The sequence below is a fragment of the Stomoxys calcitrans genome, chromosome 1 (assembly GCF_963082655.1).
Source record: "Stomoxys calcitrans chromosome 1, idStoCalc2.1, whole genome shotgun sequence".
Taxonomy (NCBI): Eukaryota; Metazoa; Arthropoda; class Insecta; order Diptera; family Muscidae; genus Stomoxys; species Stomoxys calcitrans.
In genome coordinates, this window is record NC_081552.1 from 159,229,586 (window position 1) to 159,244,525 (window position 14,940).

A 14,940-nucleotide genomic window follows, 5' to 3' on the forward strand; every position below is an offset into this window, starting at 1 on the left:
ACTAATAAGAAGTATTTGTGCACAATTTCAAGCGGCTAGCTTTACTTCTTCGGAAGTTAACGTGCTTTCGACAGACAGACGGACGGCTAGATCGACATAAAATGTCGCGACGATCAAGAATATATATACTTTATGGGGTCTCAGACGAATATTTCGAGTAGTTACAAACAGAATGACGAAATTAGTATACCCCCCATCTTATGGTGGAGGGTATAAAAATAGAGCAAATAATAACATAGGTGAAGATGATGATGACGGTTCGAACTGGCAGTGTGTTTCAAAAAGAGAAAAATTCCAAAGTCACCTATAAGCAAACCTTCAAATCGGCAGCAAACTGAAGTTATCGAGCCTAGTCAAAATCGATTCAATTCGCTTGCAAACAATGATGAAGAGCCCAGTACCAGTAACAATGTATCCCTGAGTGAGCCAAGGCCGCCACCAATTTTTATGCCAGAAGTCATTCCAATTCAGGATTTTAATTTTAAAGCTATGAATAATAATTAAATTCGCTTAATGATTAAGTCAGTAGTATCTTACCGTAAAGTTATAAAGCATTTTGATACACCAAAATTAAGATATCATACTTACCAACTTAAGGAAGATAAAGCATATTGGGTTGTTATAAAGGGACTTCATAGTTCTACAAACATTTCCGATATTAAAGCCAGTTTGATGGCCTCAGGACATCAAGTAAGGAGCAGGACATCAAGTAAGGAGCAGAAGAAGCAATGAGCATTTACCTATGTTTTTCGTAGATATGAATCCTTGCGAGACAATGCCATAGTCTCAATAGAAGCCCCGAAACGCTTTGATGATTTGGTACAATGTTTTAAATGGCAAAAATTCGGCCACAGAAAGTCGTATTGTAGAAGGCCATTTAGATGTGTAAAATGCGGATCAGATCATGCAACCAAAGACTGCACTAAACCAGCAGATACTGCATCAAGATAGTGAACACGTCTTGGGGCAGTCAAAACACTCACGCAGTAAGTTATAAAGGATGTCCGACATATAAAAAGTTAGTAAACAAAAGAACAATCGCCGACTATCGACAAGTCAACAATAGAAATGCCTATTATGAAAATTCTTCCGACTACCAGTGCGATAATCGAGCTCCTGAAAATGCGTGGTCGTATGCCAATGTTCCGAGAAGTGAACCTCAAAGAGATGGCAATCTACTAAAACAAAATTGAAGCAATGCTTGCCAAGCAAATAGATCTTACAACCACTTTAATAAACATGATGTGTCTATGCTTGTGTCTGACGATATATCTGTGTCAACATATGCAGATAATACAGCCCTGTAAGCTACAAGTAAATGTCATAGACTGGCCACAAACACAAATAAAATCCAAAGACATCTATAACCAAGAAAATAATGTTAGTACAGGATTGGTACAAGAAGTGGAATATATGAAATAAATGCTGAAAAATCTGTCCATGAGTCATTTGGCCTCAGAAGAGAAGAGTGTCCCCCGCCTTCATTCAATGTATCTATATTACCTTCATTCAGTTGCGTCAAGTACCTTGGGCTTCATCTAGACAAGAGATTAATGTGGATTGAACACATTCGGACGAAAAGCCTTCAACTACATCTTATAACCAAGAAAACTCAATGGTTGTTAGACCCGAGATCTTCATTGACTTTAAACAACAAAGTGTTGCTTTACAAAACTATTCTAAAACCAATATGAACATATGGGATACAGCTAGCAACTCAAATGTGGAAATTCTGCAAAGATTATCGTCAAAAACCTTAAGAAAGATCACTGGCTCTCCATGGTTTGTCAATAATTACAATATTCACAAAGACCTTGATATACCATGTATGAAGGATGAAATAAGACATTTCAGTAACAGTTATTTAAATAGATTAAGTAATCATTGTAATGTATTAGCCATTCATTTATTAGATGATACAAATGAAGTAAAAAGACTAAAGAGACGCCAAGTTCCAGATCTTCCTTTTATTTTGATACTAAATTTGTCTAGTTATTTTGAAACTGGATAGCATCAAATATGAAAAATATATGTATTGCAATTCTGTTAATTAATAAGTGCTAATTAAATTTTCTTATTGGTCTAAGCTGAAAATCATCCAACAGCAAAGTGAAATAAAATGCAATTTTAAAGACGTGGATTTCTTATTAGGGTAAGGATTCTTTACTAAGTAGTAAAAATCTTTCACCAAAGGAATTTTTCTTAAAAACTTGGAAAATTGGACCTCTGTAAATTAAATTCGATATCCTTGACTCCAATAGATAAGGTTAGAAAATAAGTTTTCGGTGTACGCGACTAAAGGATCTTTTTCGAAAGATCTTTTTTTTTGGTATTAGACTGTGCTTACCTTATGTAGATACATTTTGAACCGGATCCGCCCCAATTTACCCTCTTTCACAATATGTGATTTAAAGGAAGTACCAATGCTTTATCCTATCTAACTATATGCTCATGGTTATGATGACGATAAACTCGAATTAGAGGCAAACTTGTTAAAAAGACCGACGGCTTCACGGACAATCAAAAACAAGACAAATTATAAGCTTTATTTAACATAAATGTTCTCCCTAAAGGTGTTATTAAACGAAACACAGTGGGAGAAAATCGAAAAAAAACATGTAAAAAATATGCCGTGTGTGAGCAGGATACATCTTTGATATTTAAAACGATTAGAGCTGAGGTATTAGCGAAATTTCAAGGCCCTAGGTTGTCCGGAAGTCTTTCGGCAAGCCCCTAAATTGGTCACCTTCGAATTTCGAAAAAATACTTCAAAATGCCAAATCTTCACTTTTAGTCCCATTTTCAAATTTTGTTGGGTACAAAAAAGTCCGCTTGAGGTGTAAAATTTTTTCACTGGTTTTGGGAATAAACGTGTTTCTATTTTTATTTGTTGAAATTTTGGCCGAGATTGGCTTTGTTTTTACATATTTACGAATGTATTTGTGGAGTAATTTTATTTTTTATTTTTATGCATGATTTGAAATTGTGACAAAATTTACAACGACTTTGCCACAAGAAGTATGCGCATCTGATTATTCAGTCAAAAGTTATACAGTTTGGAAGTCAAAAAATTGTGAAAAAAGTATATATTTTGCATTTTTTGGTCAAAAAAGTATTTTCATTGATAATTTTTTTTCTTTCTTGCTTGTAAAGAGAACATATTGTAGATGGTGTTTAAGTGAAATTTAAAAAGGACATGTTAACATGAACGGGTGCTATACGTAAATACTTCCAAATAAGCAATTTCTCATTGCAGTGTATACCTCAAGCGAACAATTGTTCAATATGCTGAGGAGACTAACTTTAAGCGCCTGCCAAAGGCGCTCGGACCATCTAGACCGTGAAATTCAGAACACGATCTTGATAACACCTAAGCTCTTATTACTCCAAATTTCAAAGAGATATCCCTACTCGTACTCACACGGCAAATTTTTTACAAGTTTTTTTCGATTTTTTCATACAAAGGGTGATTTTTTTAAAAGCTGTAGGAAATTTTTTCAAAAAAACAAAGCAAAAAGACGTAAAATTTCGAAAAATTCATGATATCTTTGTTTGAATCGATAGTACGGTCTATATAATTTAATGTTTGAAGATTATTTCATGCAAATGTTTATCGTGACTGCGCCTCAAATGGTCTATTCCCTTAGTCTAATTTTGACACACTACTTCCAACATTTCGGCCGGTATCTCACGAACAAATGTTTCAATGTTGTCTTCTAATGCGTCAATTGAAGCGGGCTTGTCTGTAGAGACAAGAGCTAACATAGCCCCACAAAAAATAGCCTAAAGGCGTTAAATTACAAAATCTATTCGGCCAATTGACCGGTCCCCAGCGTGAAATTAAATGTTCACCGAACTCGCCTCTCAACAAGTCTATTGTTACGCGTGATGTGTGCCATATGGCTCCGTCTAGTTGAAACCACATATCATGCAAGTCAAGCTATTGCATTTTTGGGAAAAAAAAGTTGGATATTATTTCACGATAGCGGTCACCATTTACAGTGCCGTTACGATACACATAATCGAAATAAGTCTATTGTTACGTGGGATGTGTGCCATATGGCACCGTCTAATTGAAACCACATGTCATACAAGTCAAGTTATTGCATTTTGGAGAAAAAAGTTGGATATCATTTCACGATAGCGCTCACCATTCACAGTGACGTCACTATATGCATCATCTTTGAAGAAGTACGGTCCAATAATGCCACCAGCCCGTAAACCGCACCAAACCGTGACTTTTTCCAGATGCATTGGTAGCTCTTGCAATGCTTCTGGCTGATCTTCACTCCAAAATCGACAATTCTGCTTATTTACATATCCATTTAGCCAAAAAAGAGCTTCGTCGCTCAATAGAAGAAGCGCGTGTGTTAAACTTTCTTAACAGAGCACGGATTTCGATAATAAAATACAATAATTTGCACGCGTTATTCGTTTGCAAGACGATTCATGGCTAAATTAAACACCAAACTGAAGATGCTTGGTAGTGAAAAAAACACAAAATGTGCTGTTGAAACTAGTGCCATCAAAAAGATAGTAGCTTAAAAATCACCCATTATTTGTCTTATGACCTGTCACTTTCTATATCCACATGACTTTCCTGATAGCATTTTTCTTCTAAAGCGGAATTCTATTAAGCTCCATTATGATGTTAAACAGCTTAAAGCGAGGAAAAACAAGTAAAAGCGTGCTAAGTTCGGCCGGGCCGAGGTGTTACAAACAGAATGCCGAAATTAGTATAACTACATCCTATGGTGGAGGGTATTAAAACGTCTTTCGGTATGGTAACAAAAACATATGGTTACTGTCAAATTTCGATCGTGCATCAACTAAACGACTTCTCCGAAATCAAGACAGAATACCAACCCTATGCCGAAAAATACGAAGAAACCACCTCTAATTGACATATAAAGGGTGATTTTTTTGAGGTTAGGATTTTCATGCATTAGTATTTGACAGATCACGTGGGATTTCAGACATGGTGTCAAAGAGAAAGATGCTCAGTATGCTTTGACATTTCATCATGAATAGACTTACTAACGAGCAACGCTTGCAAATCATTGAATTTTATTACCAAAATCAGTGTTCGGTTCGAAATGTGTTCATTCACCGTTCAGCGATGAGGCTCATTTCTGGTTGAATGGCTACGTAAATAAGCAAAATTGCCGCATTTGGAGTGAAGAGCAACCAGAAGCCGTTCAAGAACTGCCCATGCATCCCGAAAAATGCACTGTTTGGTGTGGTTTGTACGCTGGTGGAATCATTGGACCGTATTTTTTCAAAGATGCTGTTGGACGCAACGTTACGGTGAATGAACACATTTCGAACCGAACACTGATTTTGGTAATAAAATTCAATGATTTGCAAGCGTTGCTCGTTAGTAAGTCTATTCATGATGAAATGTCAAAGCATACTGAGCATCTTTCTCTTTGACACCATGTCTGAAATCCCACGTGATCTGTCAAATACTAATGCATGAAAATCCTAACCTCAAAAAAATCACCCTTTACAAGCAAAAAATAGAACGTTTTGAACAGATATGCGAAAAACTTATCTGTATTATTGTGGAAGTAATATTTTTATAGTAACTGTACAACATTTTCTCCCACTGTAGAACGTTAGTCGGGAATTTGCCCCTTTAGGATGAAGAAGTCACATCATTTATTATAAAAACTTTAGGATGACCATTACGTTGAAATTCAAAAATTCTTTTTGGTTAAAAATTTCTCGTTTATAGCAAAAGATGTTTCTGGCAGGAAGGTATTCCTTCTCGATCAATGGCACTCCAAGGAAAAGTAAAGGAATGTAATCCCAAAAGGAAAGGAATGTATACCCTATCTTTCAATCAACGACTGGTAGATTGGATGAAGCTGGCGGCGATCAGAGACATGCAGTATTCAAACTAAGCTTCGACAGCCTCGCAAATCCAACATGTCTGAAGTTGTCTGAATAGTTCACACCGCAGGTATCCAGTGCCCTGAGGAAGAGTACTTCCAATGCTTCTCAATTGCCCCTGGTTGCCTAACTCATCATGACGAGATCGAACGAATCTAACGAGGATGAACTCCTGGCAGACTTAGAAGATTAGGCCAGCGCAACAGTGTTGGAAATTCGGAATCCTTACTATGGTCCGATTTCTGCAGGTAATTCTCCACCATTGTAAGGCCTCTTGGGCAGCACTAAAAGTTCTCCTGATGGCATAGGGATTTGACTTGGTTCTTATCCAGGAACCATGGGTGTGTGGAGGAATGGTTCGTGAACTAAGAATTCCAGGATTTGAACGACTTAAGTGTACGGGGAATGAGAGAAACAGAGCCAGTTTTCTTGCAAACAGTAGCCTATTTGTTTTTCGTCTTCCGTTACTAAGCACTGAAGTTTCGGTAGTAGCCAGCCTAGAAGAAATAAATAAGTCTAATTACTGGCTGGCTTCCCTATATATGGCACACGATTCAGAGACGCCGCATTAAAGTCTTAAGTTGCTGGTTGAAGCTGATTCTGCAGGGGAAAAGAGCCTCATTGTAGGAAGTAATGCTAATGGACATTACCAAATATGGGGAACTTCGGATGTCAACGAAAGGGGTGAGCTGCTTATCGAATATATGATAAGTTGCAATCTGGCGATTTGTTATAAAGGGGATAAACCGACCTTTATTACCGGGAACAGGCAGGAGGTATTAGATATTACCTTTGTATCGGAAGATATAAGTATAAGAATAAGCGACTGGGAAGTGTTGAATGACCACAGCTTCCCTGATCTTCGTTATATTAGTTTCAGCGTAGGCGAATATACTGCAGAAGTGGTCCATCGGCTAAACAGAAGAAAGGAGGATTGGGATTAATTTCAGTACAAATTCTGGTCGAGTATCCCTCCAAGATAAGAAAAGATAAGAAGTGGAAACTGAGAAGGACTTAGGCATAATGGTCATGCTGATCATAAAAGCCCTGAACGACTCGCTTGTATCAGCATGTCGTAGAGCCAAACCAAAGGGCAAACAGCGACCGCCATGAAGGACACCGGCACTGGTTGGATCAAGAGTGAGGTAAATGGCGCTAAGAACAAATACTAGGTGGAATTCTGCAGCTCCTTGGAGGATGCATCAGGCCTGTAGGCTAAAGAATATCCTATCCTGGAAACCTATTACGGTTGGTACATTCAGAAGTCAAAGAATGTTTGGACAATTTCAAGTGAGGAAACACTAGAACTACTGGTTGATACATATATTCCGGGAAACTCGCCAAAGGACGACAAGGCGTGTCTGAGTCGAAAATCCTTTGGGCGGTCAAAAGTTTCAGCTCCATTAAATCGCCTGGCCTTGATGATGTATCACCGGTTGAATTACAAGCTGTGTACAAAACTTCTCCACCAAGTGGTGTCGTTATGCGGCACGCCATTCGGAGTCTACATAAAAAAGGAATCCCCTTATCTTTGAGATTAATCTTTTATCAGACAGCACTTGATATGAGGCTGGAACTTTAAGCTCCGATCTGTATGGTGCTCATATGTAGTTTTCACCAGAAGCTTAGCTGAGAGCTACAGGTTGCAGATAGTAGGATGCTTCGTATACAGAATAGCTGTAACTGCGGTAACGGACAATCAGCGGTATCGAGTGGAGAGTCTCAGTGAGAGGCCGGGCGGCACTGGCTCTTGCTAAAATACCGAGTGCCAATGATGCTCGAATTGACAATGCGAGTTTTTTGGCGCCCTTAAATAACCAATGGCCAGCATGTTCCCGCAGCGATCGACCCTATGGACCGGAACGAGCTTACTCCTCCACATGCAATGTGGCAACAACAACGACAACTGTATTATATCGTACGGTAAATCCACTGAAACAGCGCTTCACAACCTAGTCGCCTAAATAGAGGGCTCTCTCGTTGTCAAGGAATTTACAACGGTAACATTTCTTGACATTGAGCCGCTTTCAATAATATAAAACCGACGTCAATCATGATGGAGCTGGATTTTGAAGGCATCAATACTACCGTAAGAGAAGTTAGTAGAAGGACACCTCAAGGAGTTGTCTTCTCTGCTTTGAAATATAGCATTTCGCAGCCATTCGCAGCACTTTTAGTACAGAAGTTGTTCTTGTCGCTGATATAATGCCGATGTTCCAGGCAGTATGGATTATACATTGCCTGAACCGTTTTTTGATAAAAAAAAAAAAAACAACTAAAAGCGTGCTAAGCTCAGCCGGGCGAAAATTGGGATCCCACCAGCATGGGTTCTGCTAAAAATGTATACAAAATAAATTTAGTTGAAGGGCATAATTTTAATCTACATACCAAACTTCTATCAAACCAGCAAAAGTTAAAGCTTTTAGAAACCGAACAAGGATGATCGAGAGACCGTACGTGGGAGCTATAAGCTACAGGTTATAAACTGATTTGCACCGTACTTGGCACAGTTTTTGGAAGTCATAACAAAACACAAGATGCAAAATTTCAACTAAATCGAAAAAATTGCGGCTTCCAGAGGCTCAAGAAGTCAAATCGGATTATATGGGAGCTATATCAAGTTATAGACCGATGTGGACCGTACTTGATACAGTTGTAAGGGCTCAAGTATTCAAATAGAGAGATCGGTTTATATGGCGGCTTCCAGAGGCTCAAGAAGTCAAATCGGATTATATGGGAGCTATATCAAGTTATAGACCGATGTGGACCGTACTTGATACAGTTGTAAGGGCTCAAGTATTCAAATAGAGAGATCGGTTTATATGGCAGCTATGTCTAAATCTGAACCCATTTGCAGTCCCCATCGAGCATCTGTACAAAAAAATATCAAGCAGCAAGCTTTAAGCGTTCGACCGCTATCGTGATTTCGACAGACGGACGGAGATTACCAGATCAACTCAGAACGTCGAGACGATCACGAATATATATATACTTTATGGGGTCTTAGACGAATATTTTGAGATGTTTCAAACAGAATGACTAGATTAGTATACCCCCATCCTATGGAGGTGGGTATAAAAATACTGTACAACTTTTGCTGACGGAACCGATTTGAACCACGAGGTCCCTCGTAGTAGAAGACGATGACTTGGGCTTTGGAGTGTCATATCTTGAAGGTTACCCGTCCACTGCAGTGTGTTTTAGGCAGAGATCCTTCCAATTAATGAAGTGATGGAATGGCTAAGGTATAATGTCATAACGACGGCTGGCACAAATATCTTCTAAGACAGCCAGGCAGCCATTAAATTTCCGGAGAACATGCGATACTAGACAACAAATTAACGTTCCTCTGGAATATGTAAGGTAGTTTACATATTCCAGGGGAACTTTAATTTGTTGATGTGCCTCTAGCGACATGTAAGCTAATTCTTTTCGATTGGACCCGAAAGGCAACGAATGTCAGATGGTGGTCCAATCTAAACTTAAAGAGGTCTACCACTTTGCTGTCGCTGGTCAGAACAGATATTTCAGTCTTATTATGCCTCTAGCGACATGTAAGCTAAGTTTTCAGGACCAGGCCCGAAGGACATCGAATGATAGATGGTCACAAAGAGGGGGCTATGATCATTCCAAAACTATGTGGGCTAATCTAGACTTGAAGGTCTACCGCTTTGCTTTCATTGGCTAGAACTGACGTCTCAGTCATTGTGTCCGTCATGACAGGTCACTGTCTAATCGGAAAACATGCTGACAGACAGAAGTTTGCCAGAAACAACTTCTGCAAAAGCTGTGAGGACGTCGCAGAAGAAGAGACTATAGAACACCTTCTGTGTGTGTGTCCCGCACTGGCAGTCTGAAGGAGTACCACTTTAGGTTCGCAATTATTTGAGAACGGGTCTGATTAAGCCTATGTGAACATTCGCAAGTTGTCGGGCTTTTAAAAGCGATCTTGAAAGTTCAACGGTAGGAACTAGAAGTTATCCTTCCAGCTCCTGTTGTTGTTTTATCATAATGAACGCAAATGTCTGAGTGAGTCTGATGGTAGACTGTCTCATAATTCTAACTTAAGCTATAAGATAAGGTATACTACGGGTAACTTCGTCATTTCGTTGGTAACACCAAGAACGATTGGTCTTAAATATGCATGTTTTGATGGTCATACCAACTTTCCTACAAGTAGAGTTGGCCGTTCAAAATTTTGCACACATGCTTCTTATCGGTTTTGCCCTTTTACAAAATTATATAAACCAAACTTTTATAATCACATATAAATCAATCTCTTGATTTGCATTCTTGGCCTATTGAGGGTGCTTTCTTCTGTAGCTTTCAAAATATTTAGCAAATATAGTCCGAACCGGTTCATAACATTCTTTAGCTCCCATATAAACCAATCGTTCGATTATACCCAACTTAGTTAAAATTCGGAACAAAGACTGCTTTTGAGACATTCAACATTTAGTTAAGTATTGACTGAATCAAGCCTCTAGAGGGCGTTATTCTTATCCGATTGGGCCACAATTTCGCACTGTGATTTTAGCGTTAACTTTTTGAGCTCGTGCTGGAATCAATTTCTTAAAATATCGACATACCTTTTCTATCCAACAATTCATGTGTGTGTATTTAATAGTGTGACTACCCAATGAATTCAAGGGAAAAAATACTATTGGGTTGCCCAAAAAGTAATTGCGGATTTTTTAAAAGAAAGTAAATGCATATTTAATAAAACTTAGAATGAACTTAAATCAAATATACTTTTTTTACACTTTTTTTCTAAAGCAAGCTAAAAGTAACAGCTGATAACTGACAGAAGAAAGAATGCAATTACAGAGTCACAAGCTGTGAAAAAAATTTTCAACGCCGACTATATGAAAAATCCGCAATTACTTTTTGGGCAACCCAATAAAACATATTCCTGTATAGTAGCGCTCCTTTAATGTGTTATTTATCGTACATAACATGTGGGACTTCAATCGTGCTTTGCTCGACTATCTCTCGGTATCGTTGAAAACTATTTAAGCCTCAAGGTATTAGTAACATGAGCACAAAATGTTTTGCTAACGTCCGCATTGTGTCATAAACAATTTCACTAAGAAGTTTATGAGATTTCTCTAAAACCCCTCACGAAGCTAATTTCATTCGGTGGGGGATTCAAGTAGCAACTGCAAGACTTGAACATGTATCCATAGAAGCATGTCAAACTTTTGTTAAGCACCGAAGAAAACACACAATAACAGTGGTCTCTGCTGCTGCAGAAAACTATAACTTTCAGGACTTATTTAATAAATTCAAATCAATTAGAGTTGTGAGGCCACACATCCTTAAGCGATTGGAGTAAAGGTGAAACTATTGTATTGAGTTCGGTTTTCGAAAAATGTTTAAACCTCTTAAAATTTTATAAACAATAGTTTAGGCAGATGTCATTAAAACACTATCGTAAAATCTCTTCGCATACGCTTAAGGTTTTTTTTTCATGGCAGAAGGATTTGACATTGTTCCTATCCAGAAATCGGGAATGATGCTTGATTCGTTGCTTAAGGATTCCAGGATTTAAACTTATCATGTGTACGGGGAATGGGGGAGATACAGAGCCGGTATTCTTGCAAGGAATGGTTTTAACTTAATGTGATTTGTTGACGCGCTAACCGGTCAGAATGAGAATTTTTTAAATAAAACACAGTTTTAATTTTTATACCCACCACCGAAGGATGAGGGTATATTCATTTTGTCATTCCGTTTGCAACACATCGAAATATACATTTCCGACCCTATAAAGTATATATATTCTTGATCAGCGTAAAAATCTAAGACGATCTAGACATGTCCGTCCGTCTGTCCGTCTATCTGTTGAAATCACGCTACAGTCTTTAAAAATTGAGATATTGAGCTGAAATTTTGTACAGATTCTTTTTTTGTCCATAAGCAGGTTAAGTTCGAAGATGGGCTATATCGGACTATATCTTGATATAGCCCCCATATAGACCGATCGGCCGATTTAGGGTCTTAGGCCCATAAAAGCCACATTTATTATCCAATTTTGTTGAAATTTGGGGCAGTGAGTTGTGTTAGGCCCTTCGACATCCTAAGTCAATTTGGCGCAGATCGGTCCAGATTTGAATATAGCTGCCATATAGACCGATCCTCAGATTTAGGGTCTTAAGCTCATAAAAGCCACATTTATTATCCGATTTTGCTGAAATTTGGGACAGTGAGTTGTGTTAGGCCCCTCGACATCCTTTGTCAATTTGGCCCAGATCGTTCCAGATTTGGATATAGCTGCCATATAGACCGATCCTCCGATTTAGGGTCTTAGGCCCATAAAAGCCACATTTATCATCCGATTTTGCTGAAATTTTAGACGGTGAGTTGTCTTAGGCCCTTCGACATTTTTCTTCAATTTGACCCTGATCGGTTCTGATTTGGATATAGCTGCCATATAGGCCGAGCTCTCGATTTAAGGTTTTGGGCCCATGAAAGGCGCATTTATTGTGAGAGTTGGCCGAAATTTGGGACATTGAGTTAAGTTATGCCCCTTGACATACTTCAGCAATATGGTACAGATCGGTCCAGATTTGGATATAGCTGCCATATAGACCGATCTCTCGGTTTTGGGTTTTGGGGCCATAAAAGGCGCATTTATTGTCCGATTTCGCTGATATTTGGGACAGTGCGTTATGTTAGACTCTTCGAAATTTTTCTGCAACTTAACCCAAATCGGTGCAGATTTGGATATAGCTGCCATGTAGACCGATCTCTTGTTTTAAAGTCTTGGCCCCATAAAAGGTGCATTTATAATCCGATTTAACTGAAATTTAACACAGTGACTTATGTTAGGCTTTTCGACATTTGTGTCGTATATGGTTTAGATCGGTTTATTTTTAGATATAGCAACTAAAAAGACCAATATTTTGTTATACACTGTTGAACAATAACTTGTACTTATTAGTATTTAGTCCAAATCGGAACATATTTCGATATAACTGCTATGGGACATAAGGTATGTAATTTTCACCGGATTTTGAAGGAAGGTGGTTTACATCATATATACCCGAGGTGGTGGGTATCCAAAGTTCGGCCCGGCCGAACTTAACACCTTTTTACTTGTTGTTTTTATCTTTCTCCATCAGGTTTTTTGAATCCACTTGTGACAATGTGTAGCAAGTCAATTATTACCGTACTAGGGTAATTTTTTAGATTTAAGATATGTTTTCATTAATTACCGCGAACATTTCAATTCAGCGTTATGTCCATATTTTATAGTTCATCTATTACATCGTCTACAGAGGTGTCAAGTATGATGTTAGCGATAGTTGGTAAGAATGGATTCCCCTTTGGCATACCCTATGTTGGTTAGTAAAGAAGAAAAGAAAGAAAGAAGATCAGCATACCTAAAGTGTTTGTTATCTTTCAAGCAAAAGTTAAGAGTTTTGAGGAATGTTCGTTTTGGAATGGTAATGTTGTTAAGAAGTATGTCCCATTTATCCATGACATACTGAATTGATAAGTGAATTTAAATGATAGTAGGTAACGATACCACATCGAAGGAAACAATAACTTCATCCTCATCTTATGTGCCAGCTTCAAGTTGTTGTTTCAGTTCGATGTTTTTTCGAGTTTTTTAGCATTGTTATAATGCGAAGAGAAGTTCATTGAAGAGAATATGGGAATATGAGAATATGATTTCGGCGATATGGAGTTTAATTTGGTTGTTGTCCATTTAGGTACATGATCATTCTTCAAGAGATCCATAACAATCTCATTATTCGCTTTCATATTAAAAAAAGAAAACAATACATGACGAAATTAGAGGGAGGCATAGCTTATACAGTTACCGAAAGGAACTTTCAACTATCAACGAAGGACCGTGAAATAGATACAAAAACATAAAATCGAAAACAAAAGAGATACACTTATCAAAACTAAACAAAACATGGTTGGATACATTTTCAAAACCAAAACCTCAATTAAATGACGATTCGTTTATAAAACAAGTAAAAAGGCGTGAAGTTCGGCGGGCCGAACTTTGAATACCCACCACCTCGGATATATATGTAAAACACCTTTCGTTAAAATCCGGTGAAAAATGCATATCTTATGCCCCATAGCAGTTATATCGAAATATGTTTCGATTTGGACCAAATACTAATAAGAATATGTCATTGCTCAATAGTGTATAACAAAATATTGGTCAAAAGACCAATATTTTGTTGCTATATCTAACAAGTAAAAGCGTGCTAAATTCGGCCGGGCCGAATCTTATATTCACTCCACCATAGATCGCACCATAGATTGCTATAATATTAGAGCTATATCAAGTTATCGCCCGGTCTGAACTGAATGTTAGGGACAATAGTAGAAGTCATTGTGTAAAATTTCAGCCAATTCAAGTAAGAATTGTGCCCTTTAGGGTCTCAAGAAGAAATATAGAGAGATTGGTTTATATGGGAGCCATATCAGGCTATGGACCGATTTGGACCATATTTGACACGCATGTTGAAGGTCACGGAAGAAGTTATTCTACTAAATTTCGGCCAAATCGGACAATAATTACGCCCTCCGGAGTCACAAAAAATCAAGATCACAGATCGGTTTATATGGAAGTCATAATAAAACACCTCGTGCAAAATTTCAGCCAAATCGGCTGGCAGCTATATCAGGTTACGTACCGATTTTAACCATACTTAGCACAGTTGTTGGAAGTCGTAATAAAACAAATCATGCTAAATTTCAGCCAAATTGGATAAAAATTGTGCCCTCTAGTAGCTCAAGAAGTCAAGGCGCGAGATCGGTTTATATTGCAGCTATACCAAAACATGGACCGATATAGCCCATTTACAATCCCAACCGACCTACTCAAATAAGAAGTATGTTTGCAAAATTTCAACCGGCTAGCTTTACTCCTTCGAAAGTTAGCGTGCTTTCGACAGACAGACGGACGGACGGACGGACATGGCTAAATCGACTTAAAATGTCACGACGAACAAGAATATATATACATTATGGGGTCTTAGTCGAATATAGTCGAGGAGTTACAAACAGAATGACGAA

The 14,940-nt window shown here is 38.1% G+C and overlaps 1 protein-coding gene across 4 annotated transcripts in view; it reads left to right on the plus strand.

Annotated features, from left to right (window-relative positions):
* The window catches only part of LOC106092023 (opsin-2), a 122,364-nt gene that overhangs the window by 77,008 nt on the left and 30,416 nt on the right, over positions 1-14,940 (plus strand). The window contains exon 1 of one of the 4 annotated variants that reach the window (XM_059360611.1): positions 6,125-6,143. The exons of the other annotated variants lie outside the window; for them this stretch is intronic. The gene's annotated coding sequence lies outside the window, so the exon portion shown is untranslated. Of the gene's footprint in view, positions 1-6,124; positions 6,144-14,940 lie in introns of those variants that run through there. 4 annotated transcript variants of the gene reach the window in all.